Source organism: Opisthocomus hoazin, chromosome Z, assembly GCF_030867145.1.
Source record: "Opisthocomus hoazin isolate bOpiHoa1 chromosome Z, bOpiHoa1.hap1, whole genome shotgun sequence".
Classification (NCBI taxonomy): Eukaryota; Metazoa; Chordata; class Aves; order Opisthocomiformes; family Opisthocomidae; genus Opisthocomus; species Opisthocomus hoazin.
Window position 1 is genome coordinate 1,318,888 of NC_134454.1, and position 16,976 is coordinate 1,335,863.

The 16,976-nt window shown below is 37.7% G+C and overlaps 1 protein-coding gene across 14 annotated transcripts in view; it reads right to left on the reverse strand.

The window, feature by feature from the left end:
• The window catches only part of MEF2C (myocyte enhancer factor 2C), a 130,267-nt gene that overhangs the window by 100,963 nt on the left and 12,328 nt on the right, over positions 1-16,976 (reverse strand). The gene's annotated exons all lie outside the window — the stretch shown is intronic.

Here is a 16,976-nt window from a genome sequence, read left to right on the forward strand (position 1 = left end):
AGGCAGGTGTTAGCAGGATTTCAGGCATCGGGTTTTAGGACCGCAGGCCACCCAGCTCAACCTGGCTTGTATGATGAAAAGCAGAAGAGTAGAGAGACTGACACTAGCTGGAGCAGACTCTAAGGGTTCCTTCAAAATTAAGCAGGCTTTGCGCCTACCACAGACAAAGCATACTCTGTATCAAGACAGATATGTATACAGGGGAGTAGTAACATTTGCCTCTGTTTCCTCAACCCATAAGTCAGTGTCATGCTTTTCTGCCATGTAAGAGGGTGAGATTAGATGTTCATCTTTCTAAAGGCTTGTCACCCTCAATTAAAGAGGTGTCAGCTAATCTTAACCCATATGGCTTATGGTCACCCTGGTTAAGAGACACTTTCCTGAGTCGCTGCAGTCAAACCAGCACGTGCTGTGATCCTGTTGATTCTTACATGCTAATCAGGGTCAAGCTGGGTCAGATTTATGTACTGCAAATTCTTTCGGACAGGGACAGTCTCCTCCTATAAACTTCTATGGCACAAAAATAACCAGGTAACATAATGGGCCTGCAGTCATAACTGGAACATCAGGATATTACTGAACTCTTACATATCTAACTGTAGTTAACAAAAGACCTCCAAACATATGCAAGTAATGTACGAACGTAGAGAGATTTCAACCAATGGTGTTTTGAAGGCACTATGCTAACAGAAAAGAGTTGTTACAAATGAGTTGCAAAACCAAGGTCGTGATCACTAAGAACATTAAAGATTCCATGACAGTCTTTACAGAATGAGTTATGTCTAATGTTCTGGCCAAATTCCATCTTGGATCATTATTCTGCCTACATAAATGCTAATGCCGTTGAAGAAGTCATTCCTTGCTTTTTGTTTCAGACAGATTTGGTGACATTTTGTCTTGTTAGAAGTGCTGGCATTTCACCGTGGGTCTGCTTTCAGAGTCAGGTGAACTAACCACGTTCCTCGCTTATATTTTGCCTCCAGTGGGTTGTATAGAGGCTTATTTCATGCTATACAGTCAGAAAGCACTTTTACTAATAGGAATTTCATCACGTCTGAAGTGAGCAAAGTCTGTCTCTCTTGCCAGCTTCTCCAGAAAAGTAACACAGAAAGAAAAACAATATTTATAAGACCTTCTTTCAAATCAATGAAGATTAATGAGGACATGAATATTTTGCATCCAGAAAACCCCAGTGAAATTAATATCTACATTTCCTGTTCTCAGATATAATTGATTGCAACATGGAGGTTTTGGAAATATGATCTTATGGATGACTATAACGATGCCATGAAAGAAAACAAGGGACTAAACCTAAAGAAATGATAATTCTTCATTCTTGAGTGCTATCTGAATAAACATAATGGATAATTTTTTCTTAACAGTCCTACAGTTTATGCGGACACAACTAATAGATGAGGCAGAGAACAGGATCATAGGACTCAGGGTAGCTTTTCTCATCACAACAGCAGAAACACACATTCTTGTAAAAGTTGTAATAGCCTATATTTTTCCCTGCATTAGTCTGCATGCAGAGTGATACAGATCAAACTGGTGGATATAATTAATTCTTAAACAGGTCAAGGGGTAAGCCATGACATAGTCCCTGGGGTGTGGAGATCCTTCATCATATAATTTAAAAAAAAATTATTCTTATTTTTTTTAAATAAGGTCAACTTTTTCCTTTTTCGAAATTGGTTTTAGTACTCAGCGTTTTTGATAAACCATTTCTAACTATTTCGAAGTATTACCGAAAACAAGTATCTTTAGAACAATTGTTTTAGTGGTGGTATTTTCAACCAGATCTGTGGGAAATTTGGTAGACTTTTTGGGCAGTAGCCTGTTTTTTTATCTAATTTTTAGTAGGGTTATGACAGTGATTACATTTTGTGGCAAACATACCTCTGATTCTTTAACAAATGGATGCCCCAGTTTCATATTAACCTGGAGATGTCAGGTCTCAGTATTCGGTAGTAAATGGTTAGAATGGCCAACTTCCAGTGGGAGAAAGGCAGAGGGGGACTTGATTGTGTGACTAGTCAATTGGATCACCAAAATTTACCAAGAACTACAGTTTTTGACCAGAATACCTGATTTAGTGCCTAGAAACAGGGAATTACATTCTCCACTAAAACACATTCTTAATAATATAAGAATGCATTAAGCAAAAGCCCTCACGAGGACGTGAAAATCCACTCTACACTGTTGACTTGGCATCGTGAAAAAGACAGAGCAGAAAGATTTCCACACAAAAAATACTATGTAGGAAGAGAGGAACAAGACTCTTTCTCTCCAAATATTTTTACTGTTTAACCCAGTCAAAGATGGAGTTTTATGTATTGTATGTGCGTTTTTTTAGTACTCCCCAGTTATTAAGTTCTATAGGTGAAATCAAAATTCTCTATACTCTTTTGAGATGGAGAGACTAGGAATGTCTGCTAAGTAAGAAACTATCTCTACTATAAATTCTCTCTACAAGAACATCTTAGAACAGAAGTTTTCACTCAGAGATCAGTGATCAGTGATGTTGTTAACTACCCGGAGACACATATACTATAAAGTGCTATAATATGATAGAGTTGGAGGCACTTTTATTATTGATACGAATAGATAGTGTTTCTTAACACTATTCTGTCACATACAGTACAGCTACTCTTGGTGTGGAGATTTTATTCTCTTGCCAGTGACAGGGGATGAGGTGATTTAAGTATAGTCCATTTGATTAAATAGGTTGAGAAATTCCTATTTCTGAAAACTTTATTGCCTACAAATTCTACCATTTGAAAATGATAGAAGGAAATTTGTTCTACACATGCATAGCTTCTTAATGAAGTTAGGCAAACTTCTGTGGGTATTAAATTTGCCTGCTCTCCTGGAAAAATACATGGAACAATGGCTTTTAGTCTTGCTGGTACAAATAATAACATAAAAAAAAAACAAACAGCCTAAACCCACAAAAGAATTATTTATTCTTTCTTATTATGTATCACTTTAAGGCAACCTACATGAGGGAACGTATTGACACAGGAACAGACAGAAAACATCAGAAACTAAGTTTAGATAAGGCAGAATGATAGACATGAGCAACTCTGAGCATTTCCTTAAATTCTGGTTAAGGCAACGCTTTAGCCTAAAGTCAGGCTCTGGGAGGCAGTGTTTGTAACGTATCAAACAACTCCGAACAAATCTGACAAGATGTCAGAGACTTTGTGTTTAAATGTCTGCCACAAACACAGACGACACCACCAACTTTGAATGTGGCCAAATTCTGCCTGGAATTGGACTAAAAGGGTAGAAGGACTTCAGAAATGCCACAGGTTAGAACCGTAACTCAGCAGTTCTGGACAGACACATCAGAAACAAATAGTAATTTTCAGTGGGTAAAAACATTGAGATTAGTTGAGGCTAATCAGAGGAAAAATTAAAGCACACACACCAATTCAGCTTCTATGGAAGCACATTAAAAAAAGAAAACCTTCAAATTTTAAAGCAGACTGTACTTTAGTGCGCTGCTTTTCTCTGGCTGATCAAGTTCAACCGTCTTTCAAATGCATTAAAAAAAGTAGTTAAACAAGATAAAGATGGTGCTGCAGCACAAGCTTGAATTCCTTAGCATTCTGTTTACAACAGTTCCAAGGGCAAATCCTCTTTCCAAGGCTGAGCCTCCGTCCGCTTTTGCCAAATGCCAGCACTGACTGGGAGTAGATTGGGTAATGTTTGCTACCAGCAGTAAGATACTTCTTAAGCCTGAAAGGATAGCCTATAATTAAATGAATTAATCTTATATTTTCTAAGGTACAGACTGCAAGATTCAATCAAATAAAATAATTTATCATTAAATTTACGAAGGACGTTTTAGTTTGCTGTTAAACTTGCATGGAAGAATATAGTGATACATTTAATTATATTTTTACAGATTTTTCCCCCTGTTTCATACTTCAACTGAAATGCACGCAGTTTTCAACTTGATAGGGTAAAAATCATTGTGGAATATAGTAAGACCTAGAATTAGCTGTAAACAGGGTATAATATGGGCCTAGTCTCACTCAAAGAAATGCAAATTCTGAGAAACATTATATACTCTGTACATTAAGATCGTTAGCAAGTAAATACATCTATTCTAATCAATATCTATTGTGAGACTGATTTTTTATAAGCATTATAAACTTGAAGCTTTTGTCAACTACAGAATTCATATTAACATAAACTGTCACTTTTTTTTTTGACTAACTGCGTGACTTTGTATGCTTTACTGCAGAGAACGGGCCCGCTGTCGTGGCTGTGCGGTTCGTATCTGTGTAGCAGGACTACGTGTCATGCACATTACGAAACCAAGAAGTGTGAAGGGTAAATATGTGCACTGCACAGAGATGGTGGCTCATCTCAGCAGCGCTGTGCACCTGTTGCGGCATGCTGTGACTCCTCTTCATTCTTCCCTGTCCACAGAATGACGATCAGTAACGATAAGAAATTCTGTTCTACATTCTCTTCTGCTGGCTAGGTAATAATGATGACAAAATTCCTAGTTAGCATTGCAAGAATGACTGTCTGTTCCCTATAACTGGAAATCTGGTAACGCCATAGTATAACATCTCACCCTGGCTGTCTTCAGGAAACCTAAAATATTTTTTAAAGATTTGATGTAGCATAGCCCTTCAGAAAATACATTCTACAACCTCGGTTAATTTTTAATCTCTTGCTGCTTATCAATGATTCCATCTGAGATAACAAAGCAGGCTCCATTGATTGTGTTATAGCCTGAAGTCTCTGTTCTCACTTCTTGCATCCGTGCACATGTATCTTATTTCCCTTTTGCCGTCCACAGAAGATAAACACATTAGTTACGTAAAACTGAAGAGAAAAGGAAATCACTTTGAAAATGTGTAATGACATTCCAATGTTTGCATGTATTTTTAAGGAAAACTGCAGTGTAAATGAATGTTATATGCAATATCCTGAAGGAATGAATCTTCCGTTAGAACCAAACACACAGAAATTTAAGTAACAGAAAAGCTCTGATTTGCTCGGTCATCTGACTTATCTAGCGTTCTCCATCTTAGTATCTGAGCTCATAGTAAGGCCACAGCATCACTCCTTTTACCTCTTACTGTCTGTTTGTAGTAGTGCATCTCCTTGGATGAGAAGTTCATCATTTTACCTCTTCTTATGCCAATGGAGTAAAAGTAAGTGCCCACTGCCACCTTGTTAATTCTCATGTAATAGTTCAGCTTTACGTTACTAAACAACACCATCTAAACTTGTCAAAAATAATGATAGAAGAAGACTTCAGAAGCAAATTCACTTACCCACTCCATCAAGTCCCAGGGCACTACAAAAAGGACCGAGATCAAATGAGAAAGAATTGAAGGTCCTGGGCAGCAACTTGTTTAAATACATTTGTTCAAGATAAGAAGGAAAGAGAAAATACACATTCCTTTGTTAAAGGGAAAGCTTTTTTGTGGCTAATATATTAGAGAAATTGTTCAAGAACAGTTCATCCTTACACAAAGATTACTCGTGCAATGCTGCCAAGGTCAGGGTCAGCCTGGGTTATCAGCCATGGACTGGTTAAGTGCCAGATGAGCACGATAAGCTGCCTTGATTCTCCTTTCTGCACTGCAGAGCAGCCAGTTTCTAATTGCATGCTGAGAAACAGGTAAGTGAATAACAATTTCCCTCAATTTAGAGATAAATTTTGCATTCTGACACACTTCTTTTCTAGTTGTATAAATTCAGACATATGTAGGGCATAAATCCCCGAGGAACAGTGCCCTAAGTATCCAATCAAGAGGGAATAATCATATAAAATATTGTCATTCTTTAAGGATAATTTTGAGTCAGCTCCCTGTGAGCATTTTTCTAGTACGTAGCTGCAACTGGCATTAAAGCACATTATCTATTAGTTAATGTACAAATTCTATGCTTTTGATTTACGACAGTGTTTCGGGAAAACAGTCTGAAACATCAGAATGTATTATTTAGCAATGATCTGTAAAATGTGCTGCATATCTGTACCTGTAATTGATCAATATTCTTACTGTGAGCATCAGGTACAGCACGACTAAGAACAAGTTGTATGCTCATATTGGTTATTCAATCCCTCAACTGTAACAGAGCTATTTCTGTACTTTGAATAAAAATAGATTAACACATCTCTTTTACAGCTTTGTTATCTAGGGAGGATAAATGATAAAGGAAAAGAATGCACGGTATTCCACAATGCCACAATAAAATTTGCTCACAGGAATCAGTGCTATTAAGAACACCACATTCTGCTGGGATTGTGGTTCAAGGCCTAATGATTAAGAGTAAGTTACCCTGAAGACTATCCACTAATGAGGATTTGTAAATTCCCAGTTTAATAATATGCAATGTTTTTGGATTTTTTCAAGAATTATTTGGGCTAAAAATGTTCCTTGGTATTCTCACTGACTGCAATCCATCAGAATACTACTAAAAACAACAAGACAAAAAAACATGTTAAAAAATCATCTATTTAGCTGACCTAGCAGAAGAAGGAGTTTGCACTGAAGTTAAATTTAGAAAGATCTAAATATAATGAAGTTAGCTTCAGGTATGCATGTCAACTTCCTCCATTTCCTTCTTTTTTCAGGAAATACATAATTTGTAAAATTTGATTGAAGAAAAAAACCCCACCAACAACCTTTTTTTTTCCTTAAGATTAGCTTTCATTTTGTAGTAATACATACAGTGTAGAAAATGTTCTGAATTCTAATGTTAATTATAATAAATATATATTAAAACTACATAGATATAGATATATTAATAATTTAAAAGCGTACCAGCACACCAACCAGTCAAGTGAAGGCTTAATGGGGGGCATTTTACTCGACGAAAATAATTGTGACATCGGTACAACATCCAGAAACAGTAAACTTGAACAAATGTGTAAGTCTTTGCAGTACTATGGTTTGTAGCCCCAAAGCCACAAGCATGAACGTATACGCCTAATTTGAAACACTTGAATAGTTCAGCGAAGGCTGCAGAACTGTTCATGTACCTAAAATTAAGTACATATGTAACAGTTAATATGAATGAAATGACAGATATTATTACTGCATCCCAATCAGCGAAGTAAGCCAATGAGAATCTGAAAACAATGAGTACATTACAGAGGCAAAAGCAAATCCTTGATGCTGTTCATAAACCTTTGGTGGGTACAAATTGCACGCACCTAAAGCCAGGTACTATATTGAGATGAAAGGTGGTACTACCAGTGCACTGAACAGTATTTGCAGCAATTTGGTAAAAAGTGTCCCAGCTGATTCCTCAATTGAATTCAGCTGTGAAAAATGTAACGAATTATTAGACTGAAAATGCAGACATGGCACTGAATAAAAAAGCCTTATGTATTGCACAAAGTACTTTATGAATGCCCACAAGCGTAGGAATCATCTGACCTCACTGAAGCCATCAACATTTGGCATCTAGTCTAAGCTTCTTCAAACATAGGCTTACTTTATCATCAATGGAGAAAATTAGGCACCATATAAACATAGCTGTAGACATCCCACCATAATTACAGGGACTATAATAGAAGCAGCAAGACAAACAGACAGCAAGACAAGCAAACAAAGATGAGGAGTCCTTTCCATCTGAAGCTTTGCACGGCTGAAGCCTAGTGGCTTAGATTGCACAATGGGAACAAGAATCATTCCTTGTAAGGAAGAGGAATAAAGATTCAAACATTTTTTTTTTTTTAATTATTAAATGTAATAATGGCCCATGTGTCCTACTTAGTAAGCAGTTACATTGACATACTGCGTATACATAAAGTCTGTGCTTTTAGAATGCAACATGAAACTCATCATTAAGAAGTCACTATCAATAACCACACCACTAACATGCTTAGGTTACTCTACAAATAAGGAAACAAGAAAATCTGAAATAACAACTCCAGCAAGAACTACTGAGAGCAACCATAAAAAATATGGTCGTAATAGGAATTATGCTGAAGAATGACGGTGAAGAAAAAATAAGTAGTCAAAAATTTAAATTTAATTTTAATGTTTTCTGATAAAGATATATGGTTCAAGACAGATTTCCTGGGGGAGTTCCTTAACTGACGGCCTATCACAGCAAAGGACACAACTTGCCAACCTAAGATGTGATGCTGAGATTCCTAAAATGTGCTATGGGGGTGGTGATATCTGTCAAGATGATATTTGTGGAGGAGTTCTTGAAAATAGCCAGGAGCTAAACCATTAAGGATTTCAAAACTAAGAGAGCAAACTTTAAAATCAAACAGCTACTTCATAGCAGACAAAGTAAACGAGTTAAGGTACAAGAGGGATGATCGTATTTGCTCAAGGCAGGATGGGAGTGTGTCACTGCATTCTGAACAGGCTGCAAGTGACAGAGCCGAGCTGCTGGAAACCTTTCTAGGAGGGAATTACAATAATCCTCTCCATCAAGAGGGCATGTGCTGCTGCTATGAGGTCATCACAGGATAAATAAGGGCACTGTCTGAATCAAGCACGCCACTAAAAAGACATTTTTCAATCTCATTCACTGCAGAAATCTCCACGGAGGCGAGGGGAATGAAGTGGACTTCAGCATTTTTACTACAATTTCCTGCCGCACTCAGATCCCCCAAATCAGCCTGCAGCGGCGTGTAGAGAGCGAGCGAGAGAGCAGCCTCCCGAAGACAACAAACGCACGCTGGCCAGACCTGTGCTTTCGCTGCGGCTGAGGCAGAGGTAGGCGGCGTGAAAACAGAGCCACGCTTGTGGAATCCCTGGAGTGAGAGGCACACAGCTCCTCATCGCCCAGACTGGGACGAAGCCTTTGATATTCAGCACTCCTGCAATACCCACCGCAAGCACGCACTTCGTGACAAGATTCTGGTGTCTGCCAAACTGGCCTTGAACTTCAGCACTGCTGTGAAGAACCCTAAAATATTTTTGTCCTTAATCTGATACTCTGCACAACAATATAGCTGGCTAATGCAGGCGTGAGGCTGAGCATTTCGAATATAAAGTACTTGATTTCCCCATGCTTGTGCAGACTAAGATTTCCTTGCTTTTGTGCACGTTGAATTGGCCTATAAACTGAAAAATATATTGTGAGTAATAGCACAGAAAACCTCCTTCTGTTCATAAATCATGAAAATATTAAACATGCATGCAATTCAAATGTCGGGGAGTTTTGGCTCATGAAATTGAGTTACGGTAATAAAGCATCGTTACACAGATTTTCTAATACCTTTATATAGCAGTTACATCTTGAAAGCATATACAATTATTCACATTATCTGTGAATGAAAGTATTCAAAATTAAGCACTCATCAGCCCCCAGTGAACAATAAATAACTTTCGTAAAGGAGAAAGCTTGTGTGATGTATACAGCACAGGAAACTTCTAGTAGCACGGTTATTAAAAGTAACAGCTTGCACCTCTACAGCCTGAGCGAGTTTGAAAGAAAGTTCAGAATGGAGTGGGGGAATTAGCTGATGAACTTCTGTCAACTATAGCAGTAGCCTTCATGAATAATTCAATATATGCCCCATCCCCTCTAAGTCTCAACAGACTAACAGCTGCAGCTCTCAAATGACAAGTGTTATTTTTTTCAGAAGCTTCTGAAAATAGTATACTGATTATAAAAGAATGTATATAATAAAATAAAGTTTTCCCGCACTGCTTTCACTTCTGACTTACAGTACCTAATGAAGTTTTACAGAAAAAGGAGGAATTTTCAAAGGGACTGTTCCGAGTTCTGCAGCAGGTCTACAGAAGCAGCTGGGAAAAGAATTCAGGTCCTCTGCTAAGGATCTGGTCCCTTACCTTTGCACAACCACACAAGTCACCCAGATTACTGCAACCCCAAAACCTCATTCAGAGCAGCTCTGTACATGAAAACTACAAAATTACACTTTCATAACATGGATCTTTATCTTGGCTTTGTACGAAGAGGAAGAGACTTTCTGGTCTGAGGTTTTTTTTGTACCGAATGTTTTCTGTAATGTTCTCCACTTCACAGTGACAATGTGGCACCTCAGGATGTCAGGAAATCGAGCATGCTTGGTGAAGATTCTCGTGTGGAACAGAGTTCCTCCCGATCTAACAGGACTGCAGCTAAAGGGGAGAGAAGCTTAAGCAGAGAGCAACAGAAGTTTACTTGGTGAGCGGTGCGGCTGCCTGCACCATCAGCCCGGTTCAGGAGGAGAAATGGCCTTCACAGAACGTCTTCTCACTGTCCAACAGCTCAGAGTAGGAACTGCGCACACCTGCTTACGCATTTCTTTACAAGGCAAGGTAGGTAAGGAAACCCAAACTCGCAAGCTCTGACGGCTCAGGAAAAGACCTCCCACTGCCACCAAGGCCTGACCACTCAAAGGAAGGGATCGCTCAGATACGTTTTTTAAACAATTTAAGTATTTTTCAGTTTTCTGAAATGATTTTTCAGTGGCATTATGTAACGGCGGGTATCTAGGGAAGGAAAACATTAACTTAATGTAATGCTGAAATAGCTACACACGTAGCTGTTTCCTGATTTACTGAGAAGCTACTGTGTGCAGCACTTCTGACTGAAAGCAGTAGTGGACAAAATCTTTTTGATGATACAGACTGAGACATCAGCTTGCTGCTTTGCATTTTTTTTTTTAAATGTAAATATATAATCTCTCCGTCCATGAGCCAGCTTCTGTTTATAGGAAGTGTGCTCTTTGCTCAAGAGAAGAAAAATTTTTGGCCTAGCATGCTGTATATGGATATATGCCGTAAAAATTAAGCAAATATTGAAGATTTGAAGGTGATCTTGTCTCCAAGAGATAAGCTGAAAGGTTTCTTAAACATCTGCTTTACCTTCCTGTAATGAACTGTTTCTCTTCTCAGCTTCAGAAATGCCCTGGCTCTTCTTGTTCAACACAACGGCAAGCTCCCTCAGCATTTGAATTGCTCAGTGGGTCTGGTCCCGGCATTACTTTAATTGGGAGACAATTTATTTAACTGACCGTTTGAGTCAGAGATTTCTGGCGCTTAAATTTTTTTAGAATTGGACTTCTGTCTCCTACTGATGCCTTGTAATAGAAACATAAAGAAAGCAGATTTACACGATGGATCGCAATTTATATTGCTAAATCTAATACAAAATACCGAACAGAGGAGTTTCATTTTATTCCATCAAAGCGATGTTTTCTATGCGGTAGAAATCTGCACAACCAGACAGCTATAATGCACATTATATTTTCAGCTGCTTACATTTTATATTTTAACAGTAACGTTTTCAAACAAACTAAAACAGAATTAGAAGACTTTGGAAACAACAAAGCTATCTGTCTGTTCTTATTTTCACATTTTTTAGCTAACAGAAATAAAAAATTGGAACAGTTATTGAGATAGTGTATTTGAAAGCTTAATAACACTGCCAATTTAAAAAAAATGTTAATATGGTATTATATAGCTTTGTCAGTTGAGCTGTTTTCAAGATAACTTAGAAGTGCTACTAGCAAAGGGCTGCTTCATCCTCAGCCATCTTAACACAGTTAATATGGTTAATTTTTTTGAATATTATGAAAAGTACATTCAAAAATACAGTATTTTTCTTCAAAATAATAAACTCAACATTAAACCACTGTCTGTATTTTTGCCAAGGACAAACTGTAACAGAAATGGAAAGCCATAATAGAATTGACCAGAGAACTGATTACTGACATTTTTGTTTGTTGAATATAGTGATTGGATTCAAAATGAATCATTTGTAAGGTATCTCCTGCACTATATAAATACACGCAGCTTCTACTTATGAGATTTATGCAGGTGGAACATGACTGCATAGCACAGCCAAATCTGTGTGCCGTTAAGAGTCAGTGGTCAACTCTGACTCCAACCAGACAGTCCCCTTCTCTCTTAGACTGTGGATAAGTATAACTTCTTCTTGAGTAATGAGTTGGTCCTGCATCCTGGTGCAAACAGATATAAAAGGATAAGTATATTTTTAAAAAGAAAATTTCCCCAAACAAACAGTGCTTTCACTAGGGGCAGTACTAGCGCAAGAAATCCAAGCTATCATTACTGGTGAAGAGCCCTGCTCCATGAATAATACATTTCTGGGGCCAGCTCACATCACAAAAATAGATTGTCTTTGCTCATGAAAGGTCCACATCTAGGCTGATACAGGGAAAAAATCTGCTTCACTCCACTACGGAGGGTGGTACCCTCATTGGAAACGGGCTACTGGCAAGGCACTGGAAAGTACTTTCAAGTGAAAAAGCCCATACTGTTCCACCTTGTGAGCAGCAAGAAAATGTAATTTTTTAGTACTGATTTTACCTTAATTTTCCAGTGTATATTTATACATCAAACTAATCTCTTTCATGATACTTTCCAGTTAAGTTACTGTTAACAGTGTTAGAAAGTATAAAATGCCAACAAATACAGGACTTATTCTATGTATTTGTTTATTTAAAGATACACAGACATCTTTATACTGTCATTTAAGTAACTATCAATATTTATCCCTGCAACATTACTGGGAGAGTGAAAATACTAGTCCCTACTCGACAGAGATGAAAGTAAGGAGAATACAAAGCTAAGCGCCTTACTCTACATAAACTAAAACCAGCAGCATCTATGGAACAGCAGCTCCCAGCCTATTGTTTTTCTGCTAATCACTTGATCATCTTTCCTTACGGATTTTTTTTTTTTCAGATGGAGGTTATGTGCTATGTATAAAATCAGAAGAAAATCAATCTTGACTTTTCATCTTCTCACTTGTGATACATCTACAGCTAAGATCAGCATTGATATCTGAAACAGAGTCTGAAACTGGTAAACTTATGGAATAGAGTTCTATATAATAAATCTTCAGCTTTGGAATTCATCATCTGATTTGTCCAATCTGGATGTGTATAGCTTTCATCTTTTTTACCATATCAGGTTCCAAGTAGGATTGTGAAGTACCAGGCAAACAGATTTGAGATTCTTATGCTTAGCATTTGGATCGAAAAAGGATATATTGCTGTGCTGAACTGCAGTTCAGTTTGTGAGTTGTTTATTTTTTTTACAAAGAAAGCATAATTAATAAACCTAAGTTTAAAAGAAAGGGCATTAAAATAAATCAAGATAAATACAAGTTGACATAACGAGAGGGTGTTACATTCCGTAGTCTTTTGCTTGGTCTTTGGCCTCTCTCCTGACACTTCGTAGAAATTCTCGTGACACATATCAGGCTATAAAATCTACTCTTTTAGAAATGGATTAAATCATCCCATTCACTTCTCGCTGCCTGACTTACTAATAGGTGTGCTAGTCTCATTGTAATCTTCATCTTAAAAGTGTAACAGCTACACGGCAGTGCTATATCTGGCGTTGAACTGAGCCTGGCAATCAGTGCAGAGAGATACCAAAAGAAACCATTTGAGGACCCCTATCTCCTCTCAGCCTGCTTCTTACATTATGTGTGATAACTGACACACTGAAAATATTTATCTCTTAGGGATACACATATTAATGAATCCCATTGAAAAATAATTTCAGGACTAATTAAAAAAGTCAGCATTACTTGCAGAAACCCTAGAAAGATCTAGCTTGCAACAAAAAATAATATTAAATATATAGTAATGGAAACTAGGAGTTACAGTCATCTTCTGATCCAACTTGTCTATAAAACCAAGAAAAGTTATGTTTAGGATGCTTATATGTATTATTCCCATACCTGCATACAGAAACAAATATGAAAGTACACAGAAAAAAACACTAAAAAATACTCTAACCGATAATATAAAAGAAATGTAAGCCTAGGACAACACGAGAAAGACTTTCATTTTATATAGTAACTGTATATATGTGAATAAAGAGCACCACGTGTTTATGGACTGATTATTTTTATGAGGTCTAACTGTGAAGAGACATTTTGACAGTTTTATTTACTGTGTAAGGCATACCCAGAGGCATGTAAGCATAGTTTGAAAACCATATATATTTGTATATAAAGGATACAGATATGTATCTATGTACATATGTATAAATATATGTACATCACCATCGGAAGTGATTTTACAGAAAAACCGCAAGCCTAGCTAACGCGGCAGTCTACCACTGTAGCGTATTTCTAGATAGCCTCTTCAACATATATACCCTACAAATAACATAAAAAATGTGAGGTACAAAAATATGAATTCAGAATTTTAAGTATATAAAGGCATTCCCCCAAATGAAAGTGTTTAAAAATATGTCCTAAACCCACAAATTTCTTTAAGCATATTTAGTTTATGTTAATATATATATCCAGCTATTTTGAATGCAGCCAAGTGACTAAGCTCATTAAATTAGATTTTGATTTGGGGATTTAATGGAGATTTCCACTGTTTAAGACTTTTTTTTCTTTTTTTAGCTATAGATAAACAAGAACCTGGAGACACCAACCCCGCTGATCAAAGTACAATTCAAAGATAGAAGTTAGATCATTAAGGAAAATAATAGGATTACAGGCAACGTCAGCTTGTAAAACAAATTCTATTCTTTAATAAACATCCAGTGTGCCCATAAATATTTAATGTTAACAGTTTTTCAAAGGCTTAGGCTGTAACCTTAGTAGCCCAGTGCGGAATTTACTGTTGTCGTCCCTGCCCTCATCGGCATAGAGGTAGAAAGCAGCAAAGCGTTAACTGAAAGTTGCATTTACGAAATCTGAACCGCTGATTAATTTTCCTCTGGCAGAGACATGATGGGAACAGCCCATCACCTCATAAGCACTATTACGCTGGTTAGACACCTTCCATAAAGTTTAATTCACACACCAACTCTTCCTACTGAACACCGAGAAGAATCACTCAGAATCACAGAACGGTCGGGGTTGGAAGGGACCTCTGTGGGTCATCAAGTCCAACCCTCCTGCTGAAGCAGGGTCACCTACAGCAGGCTGCACAGGAGACGCAAGACATTCAAAACGGTAAAGCTGTCTGCGTTTCTCGTCATTCTGCCTCCTTTGTGTCTGTCCGTGCTGTTAACGGCTCGAGGCGGAGGCTGTCCGCTCACGCGTGTTCGCACAGCGTCATGCACTAAAGGCCCTAACCTGTTAGGACCCGTAGCTGTTATCACAACACAACAATAAGTTGTAACGTTAATTGTGTTTAAAGGTTTTTTTCTGTAGGCAAGATAGTCAAATTTTACTTTGCTATCTGCTTCTACTCAGCCTCTTACTGGACAAGTACTTTGCTCCAGAAGGAACACATACCCCCTTGTAAAATATCCTTCTGTAGGCTTCAAATGCATGCAGGATGCTTAAGACTGCGCATTTTTGGATGATCAGCAATATTTATAAATTGGAATACAAAATTTAAAAGAAATACTGTAATATTTTCTAAATAAGAGTTGGGAATATTACATTTATTGCAAAATGACCAGGATAACAGCCACCACTTGAAACTGCGGTCGGTCGATGTAGTGTGATGATTTCCTGTGTACATTATTAGTAAATCTGCCTTTTACAAACAAGGAGTTAAAAACAAATCTAAGATATTAGACAAATACCCCGTTTAACCTGATGTAGAGGAGCATGGATAAAACCCTACGACTGAGCAATATATTAAAAAAATAAAAGGAACGAATTTATTCTCGGTTACTTTTTAGAAAAGAGAATCCTGTATAAGTGACTACAGCAGCATGTTCTGTCACATTCTTTCCATAAACTGAGCCCTGTCAGTGACAGCAAAACAGATTGTGTGCATCTGCTGGGAATGAGCCAGATGACAGTGGAAGAAACACACATGGATACCTTGGCACAACAACTAAAGAAGTAGAAGAAAAATGGACAGAAAGAAGCAGAAAGTTCTAAACTTTAATTAAAATGGCTCTCTAACAAAAGTGAAGTTATCTAAGAGTCTGTCGCAGACTGTGTGCTTTGCTTTAGACTGTAACTTTCCAAAAGCAACTACATATTTATACTCTACATTGTCTTGTTTACTCCCTATGGTGCTCATATGGCCTCCATTCCTACAGTGTTTGGGTCCCACAGAACTTGCCCGGGGGAAATACCTTCCTCATTCTACAGACAGGGAATTCATGCACCAACAAAGCGAAATCCTCCTAAAATAGGTTCTGGAAGAAAGAGTTAAATCCAGGCTGCCTTCCTAAATGCCAGAATACCCTTCCTGTGCTTAGCTCTGCTTTCAGACAGAAATATTGTTGTACCTAAACCCGACATTAAAAAAATAACCTGCTAGTGCTCTTGCATTACAGGACCAGTGAGCCTGGCAAGTCCAATTAGCACAAACGGTGACTGAGTCAGCTTTGCTATTGCTGATTGCGTCCTCTCAAGTTTTACTGTTGAATGTAAGGACTGAGAGCCCAAGATGGCTCTGTAAAGCATCAGTGAGTTACAGTCTTCAGTACAGAACTGCTACCACAAGTAGTGGTAGCTGTGTGTTCTCACATGAAAGGAGAACCTGGTCTTCGCTAACAGTTAAAAAGCACTCCCAGGTATTGACTCATCATGGCAGCAAAACTGCATGCTTATGCCCAGGAATGAATTCAAGAACTCTGCAGAGTCTCTGAAATAAATCGTTTATTTCAGGTGTAAAGTTGCTTACTTTGTTTCCCTTTTGATTAATCACTTGAAGACAGACCAAATGAACATGGAAGCGTATTTATTCTTTTTTTTTTTTTTTAAAGAAAGTGGTATTCCGATTACAAGGACGTACAAACTCTCCTGAATTTTGCACTGAACTTTTACACACTTTTTTGCCTTACATATCAGGACTGAGATGCGACTGCCAGCTGAGTGAAGATTAGTATAGCACCTAATGGTCTGAGCAGCTCAAGTCGTCTATTCAGAGCATCTGGTAGCCTCATGAGGCCAGCGGTCTCAGCCTGTTATGTATTCCATATGCAGCGACTATCCAACATTCTGATGCTACTTCAGAATCACACTGGTAAAATGGAATTATGTGGTATTTATAAAACTCATATATATCATTACATAGTACAGTTAACATCAGCAGACAGCAGCTGACATATACT